Below are 7,636 nucleotides of genomic sequence, written 5' to 3'. Positions count from 1 at the left end.
TGTTTTCCATGGTGCATTTTTCAATCAATCAAGCACAACTCTTGTGGTGTGGGAAGGAACTGCAGATGCTGGTTTACACCGAAGATAGACACAAAATGCAGAAGTAACTCAGCGGGTCAGGCAGCATCTCTGAAAAAAAAGAATAAGTGATGTTTCAGGTCGAAACCCTTCTTCAGACTGAGAGTCGGAGAGAGGGAAACCAGGGGTATGAAATGGTTCTGAACCTTTTTCACAACTCTTGTTGTGTTTTTAATCCAATGAAAATTATTCTTTTATATAATCTTCTTAGATTTCGAATCATAAGAACCACATGAGCCAATTGACCAAAAGGGTTGAGCTCCGTTGAATTGCTGACAGCCTCGCAATCAGCTTGGTTTCCAGGTGGGAACCACGGTAGAAGAAAAAGATGGTACTGCATTAATATTTATTTATGTGGCTCAGTTGCAATCTCAATCTGACAATGCTCTTGTGAAGCAACTCAAGATGTTTTACATTAAGCCTGCTACTCAAATATATTGTTGTTGTTGTTGAGTCTTCGATACCCTAAAACAATCAGCACAAGGAATAATGTGTAGGATGGAACTGCAGATGCTGGTTTAAACCGAAGATAAACACAAAAAGCTGGAGTAACTCAGCAGGACAGGCAGCATCTCTGGAGAGAAGGAATGGGTGATGTTTTGGGTTGAGACCCTTTCCATCTCTCCAGAGATGCTGCCTGTCCCGCTGAGCTTTGTGTGTCTATCTTCAGCACAAGGAATAAGTCAAGACATCCAATGAAATGAGCTTAAGTGAATGTTTTTTTTAATCAAAGTAAACTTTATACAGAATAAAAAATATATACAAAACATGAACTGTGCAAAACTTTTTCCGACATTCTCGGATGCTCTGCACACATTCATTTGTGCAGTATCATAGTGTTAACAAATATTTTACCCAACACCTTTGCCATTCATGTGCCCCCTGGGGAGATATCCCTTCCCCCATTTGCGGGTGGCTCCACCACACCCTGCCGCTCAATGTGCAGTAGTGGAAGGACCCTAGACCGTGGTCCTCCCCGACAGAGCCTTGGCATTGGCTGCACCGAGCTTCTGTGCGTCCCTCAGCATGTACCCCTGCAGTCTGGAGCGGGCCCGTTAGCTGATGGACTGATGGACATCTCACTCTGCTGGGAGGTCAACAAAGTTTGGGCAGATCAAGTGAAATTTCTGCCTGTCTTGGTGCCTGACATCTGTTCAGAGTTAGTGATTTGTACTAGCTGCTTGACTATTTAAGGTCACTGCTTAGTAATAACAATACACCTTTGATCATGCAATATGCTCTTTCTGGTATCAGAAAATCAATCAGAAGTCTTTGCACCATTTTGCTAACAGCTGAGGAAATACTGGACTTCAAATAACTTAACCCTCCGAACAGTGAATTCCACTGCATCTTTCCAATTATAGATAACTTCAGATAAACCTGTCAGAAAGCTTCCAATCACTTGGTGTGTTTGGTGTGTTTGATGAAAGTGGACAGGACTGAAGCCTCCTTGCTCATGTAAGCAGCATAGCTAATGGTTTTCTGTGGAAGCTTTTTGCTTATGGAACGTGTTACCACTGATAGTTAACCACGAGGCAATGTATCACTGAAGGATAATTTTTAATAACTAGCAGTAATAAGTCCTCTTTCAAATATTATGTTATTTTCACAACTCCATGGAGCACAAGTTCAATATTTCAGCATTTATCTTCCTTCGGGAAGTAATTGACCAATTAACAATGCGTTTGAAGAAAAGCTTGACAAAGGGTGGAAGTCACAGAAGGAAATACTGAGGCCATAGGATAAAGTAGGTTGTAGGTTTGTATGGAGCTGTTCACTCCCATGGTTTATTTTCATTATTGGCCATGACCCAAGTACACTTAGAGGGGTGGCACTGAACAGGTTAATACCATCAAAGACCAACTTAGTCCAATGGCCAGTGAAATTCATGATCTATTTCTATCTCTACCATGGGGTTGCTGAGGTAAAAGGTTTTGGTGTATTTAAGCAGGATTTAGATAAACAGCCGAGAGAGAAAGACAGAAAGAAATTCTAGATGAATTGAAGAAGAGATGGAATGATGCTTGCGTGGACTATAAATCCTAAAAGAGTTAGAGACTTTTGGATTGGCATATGGATATACAGGAAATGTAGGGATATAGATTATGAGCAGGCAGATAAAAGTTGGTCTTGGCATCATGCTTTGCATAGACATTGTGGGCCGATGGGTCTGTTCTTGTGCTGTACTGTTCTATGTTCTATTAAACCAGGCTCAGAGTATTGGGTTAAGTGGCCTGTTCAATAGCCACACATAGCATGAGACAGGGCTGAGCGATGAAGCATACAGAATAACCAGATGGTTTTTCTTTATGCCTTTGGTGTTTTGACTCATTAAAATCCCCCATTCAAGGTAAAATTGCACCAGGCCAATAACTGAGGGCAATTTCCCTCAATGAAATGAAGGCTGTTTGCTACTTATTGCTCCTTCTTGAGAAATCAAAATGTCTTTGCTTTCAAGTGGTAGCAGTCACCATGCAGGCTACCTTTCTGAAACTGTTGCCAGACATTGAGTTTGTAAAAATTCACGCTCCCTCGTGTGTCGGCTGATTTCTTGACATTCCGCAAATAACAACAAATTGCAGCACTTGTAACATAAGTGGCCCATAGGAGCATTACGGGAAAACTGATACCATCACAGGGTATGGTGGCTGACCAAAGGCTTACTCAGAAAGATAGTTATCAAAGAAAATTCCTGGAGTGAAAGGAAAGAGGTTAGAAATGTTTACTGAGGGAATTCGAGACCTCTGATGACCTTTGTGGAGTTGCAAAACTCAGGGATACATAAGGGACATGATCCAGGGGAGGAGCATGGAGATACGAGTCAAAGTGGTTACAGAGTTAGGGAAAGCAAAACAGTGAAGGAATGAGATCCTTAAAATCAAGATTCATGACCTTCAAGAAATAATCTGATACATTAAGGATAATCCGCAAAGCAAATTTGAAAGAAGGCTGAATTGAATTTTGTTTAGTTTAGTTCATTGTCACGTGCACCGAGGTACTGTGAAAAGCTTTTGTTGCGTGCTAACCAGTGAACGGAAATACAATACATGATTACAATTGGGCCATTCACATTGTTCTACTGTTGGAGTAGAGATTTACGAGTGGAGCGATTGTAATGCGTGATTGCAGATCCATAACCATGACCAGCACACAAAGAGTCGCCTGGCTTGGGCGCCATCTTGAAATTTGAAACAGATGATAGTGGATATCCAAAAGCCCTTTATTTTCTGGATGAACAACTCCCCATTACTGTAGGAGCTCATCCAATGTTGCAGTTCTTCGATTTTAATATGTCCTTTACTGACACCAACAGTGGGCTGGGTTCTACACTCCAGAGTTCCCAGCCGAAGCCTTTCTATCTTTTGCTTCATCCTTTCAATACTGAAAATGTATCTCTTGGCTAATAGTTGTGGCCATCTGCTCTAATACCTTGTGTGGTTCAGGGTCAGATTTCATCTGGAAATACCTCCTTGCTGTAACTTTGGGCCATTCTACCATGTTAAAGGTCCAAACTAAATGCAGAACTGATCACTCCAGTTGATCCAAGGTCTTGTGGTTGTCCACTTTGGATTCAGTCCACAGATGAAAAAGGAAATGAATTCACATTGCTATGGGGTTGAGAGTGAGGTCACATTCCCACTCACAAACTCACCCAACACTGGGCTGGAAACAAACTGCTGGAGGAACTCAGTGGGTCAGGCAGCATCCGTGGAAGGAAATGGACAGACAGCTATTTAGGTCTCCACTCTACGCACTAATCACTTAGAGCAACAGAGAGAAATCATAGGAACTTTCTTGTTTGCCAATGTAAACACAAATAACAAAATAATTAGTCTTCTTCTTGCGTATGGCATGCAAAGCCTAAAGATGTAGACACCAAAACACTGCATCTATTTGTTTTCGCACGTCGGGTTGATTACATTAATCGAAACAGGGTGGACCACGTGAAGGTTGCAATCTCCCACCCCAGAATAATTAGTAGTTGAGTCAGTCAATGTGAGAGAGTCAGAATTTAATTATGATCAAATTACATGAAACAATGAAGTAGAACTTATTGGGAAACTAGTTTTCTGTTAGATATTGGAATGTACTGCGCAAGTCTGAAGAAGGGTCTTGACCCGAAGCGTCACCCATTCCTTCTCTCCAGAGATGCTGTCTGACTCGCTGAGATACTCCAGCTTTTTGTGTCTGTCTTCGGCCAATCCCAAACTCCAGTAGCCTGCTACATGTAGACAGGTCTCAGTCAGTGGTATCAGGTTTGTGGAACCCATCCTTTAGTTCACCAGCAGCATTTTTAACTTTGCTGTGCCAGAATCCAGAAGCAATGCGGCAGTGCATTCAGATTCCAAAAAGACTGCATTATCTTGGGCAATGGCAGGGTTTAGCAATCCTGGTTGTTTTTCAAGACTTCAACAATTTAATGCTATTAAATTGCATGATTGATATAATTGAATAATAGACATTTTAACAACTTTCAGCACTTTAATATGAAAGGAAACTTGTTTTTCTTTTTGCGGGAATGGAGGATAGGAGGAGAAGGAAGGCAACAGAGGGAAGGAAGGGAGAACAGGTGAACAGAAGGAGGGGTGGGGGAAGGGAGGTGCTAGGAACTGCAGATGCTGGAATCTTGTGTAAAACACAGAGTGCTGGAGAAAATCAGCAGGTCGGGCAGCATCAGTGGGGGGAATGAACAGGTGACATTTTGGACCCATCTTCAGATTGGAAAAGGAGGGTCTGCAAAGGTTGAGAAAGGGGGAGGGGGTTTGAGAGACAGGGATTGTAAGAAGGGGGGGTTGAGAAAAAGGGAGGCAAAGAGATGGAAGAAAGATAAGGGGAGAGCAGTGATTCAATATGATCAGCCATGATCATATTGAATGGCGGTGCAGGCTCGAAGGGCCGAATGGCCTACTCCTGCACCTATTTTCTATGTTTCTATGTTTCTATGAAGACAGGCTGAGCACTGACTTTCAATCAATGCAGCTGAGATGGACTCTGCGGCTGGTAGATTGCTGGTAGATTGCAGGCTAGTCATTCTGTGCTCCTACTTTCCCATCACTTTTATCACATAATTTCTCTACCTCTTTCCTTTCACTATTCAATTTCTCCACTTATACTCCTGCTGCCCCTTATCCTATTCTAGACACGCTAGAGGCAGGAAACATGTTCCCAATGTTGGGGGAGTTCAGAACCAGGGGCCACAGTTTAAGAATAAGGGGTAAACCATTTAGAACGGAGAAAAGGAAACACTTTTTCTCACAGAGAGTTGTGAGTCTGTGGAATTCTCTGCCTCAGAGGGCGGTGGAGGCAGGTTCTCTGGATACTTTCAAGAGAGAGCTAGATAGGGCCCTTGAAGATAGCAGAGTCAGGGGATATGGGGAGAAGGCAGGAACGGGGTACTGATTGGGGATGAACAGCCATGAACACATTGAATGACGGTGCTGGCTCGAAGGGCCGAATGGCCTACTCCTGCACCTATTGTCTATTCTCTTTTCTACTCTTGTCTCCATTTAGTGGCCCTCTTTCACCATTCTCTTTTCCTTCTGCTCTTCCCATCTCTCCTTCTCTCGCTATCTCTCCCCTTCACTCCCATTATCCTTCAACTCTCTCCCCCACTCTGTCACTCCCTCTCTTTCTCTCCCAACTACCTCCCCTGCCCCTCATCGTTTTCCTCTTCCTTTTTTTACCACACTCACTGTCTCTTCCCATTACTTCCCAAATCTTCCTCCCCATTTCTCTCCCCCAATGCTTCCGCCGCACTTTCCCCACTCCCTCAATTCTCTCTTAACACCGGGGGAATGCTCTCGAGAGACGCGGAGAGCACTCGCTCCGCAAGGACGTCCTACTCCCTTTTCCCTTTCTCCCTTCTTTCCTTTTCCTTCTTCCCTTCTTCCCTTCTTCCCTTCTTCCCTTCTTCCCTTCTCCCCTCTTCCCCCTTCCCCCCCCCCTCCCCTTGAGTGGGCCCTCCCTGTCACCCATCCACATTTCCCTTCTCCTCCTCTGTCTCTCTCCTCACCCCAACTCTCAGAGTGGGCCTATTATAGAGTCATAGAGTGATACAGTGTGGAAACATGCCCCTTTGGACCAACGTCCACAATGACCATCATGTCCCAGCTACACTAGTCCCAACTGCCCACGTTTGGTCCATATCCCTCCAAACCTGTCCTATCCATGTACCTGCCTAACTATGTCTTAAAACAGTTATGTTAACAGTAATGGAAAATAATACAGCTGAAACAAAAAAAAGAAATGCTGGAAGAATTCAGCCAGTCAAACAGCATCTGTACAAAGCAAAACCAGTCATTGTTCCAGGATAGAACTCTTCCGTGGGACATGGTGGAGAGTGGAGGTTTACAGTTTTCAAAGGGTCAGGTCAGACGGAGGTAAGTTCTGCCTTCACTCTGATGCCTCAGTGCAATGTGGCTGAGAGACCTCCCAGCAGGCTTCACCTTGGCCTCAGGATGGCAGTGGTGGGTAAAACTGGCAAGGCCCTCAACTCCCTGCAACCTCAGGCCGTGTTGCAACCCGCTAGAGAAACTGCCTAAACCCAGATTGACTCACAGTCCCTGTTGAAGAACTGCTGTTCTGGATCATTAGGTTGTGTTCCTGGACCAACGTTCTCCTCCTCCTGACCACTGTATGGAGTCTAGAAAGAGAGCTGTCGGTGCTTCAAAATAAACAAGCAAATAGAATTTTACCGTAAGTGAAAATAAATAACTACAGATCCTAGACATCTGAAATATAAACAGAAAATGCCGAAAACTCGTAGCTGCTCAGGCAGCAACTGTGGAAATAGTTTTAATATTTCAGGCTGAAGACCCTTTATCAGAACTGATTTTCACTTTCCACAGATGCTGTCTGACCTGGTGAATTTTTCCAGCATTTTCTATTTTTTAAACAGATTTTAAATTGCTTTAGCATTTTGGAGTGAAATAAAGAACAAATGTTGCTTGATCCGAATTGAATTGTGGGACAAAATTTTATTTTATTACGAACTTTTATCAAATGCTTTGTTTTGATCCACATAATCAATCCCTTATATTTACGTTACTAGACTCCTTGTCCCTTTGTGAAGCTCTGGGCATGTTTATGGTTTTATCATTAGTTCATTCCATGCCAAGGGAACACTAACCCTGAATCAAACGACAGGCAGCTTGCATACAGGCTAGGGTTCAGGAAGGTCAGGATGTTTAAACTCGCCTTAATCAAAAAAGAAAAACATTCTCAGTCAAACATGCATACCATTAAACTTGAAAAAGGCCATTAAGGAATGTTGCGAGTGTAATCAGGCTTAGCTCAGCTTCGACATCCTTTGTTGATGTGTCTCAGTCCATGTAGCAGAATGAGACTTGTCCTCTCAGGGTGATGACAGTGTTGTTGATAACAGCACCGCGGCACAGATCGTGAAGATGCTGCCTTACCCAAGCAACCCAGATTCCTTCATGACCTCTGGTACTATCTGTGTGGACATGCTCCCTACGACCACATAGATTATCCTCTGGGTGCTTCAGTTTCATCCCATGTCTCCAAGATTTACAAGTTGCTTAATTGGAAGCTGCAA

This window comes from Amblyraja radiata, chromosome 3 (assembly GCF_010909765.2).
Source record: "Amblyraja radiata isolate CabotCenter1 chromosome 3, sAmbRad1.1.pri, whole genome shotgun sequence".
Taxonomy (NCBI): Eukaryota; Metazoa; Chordata; class Chondrichthyes; order Rajiformes; family Rajidae; genus Amblyraja; species Amblyraja radiata.
Note: the sequence above shows the minus strand (reverse complement) of the source record.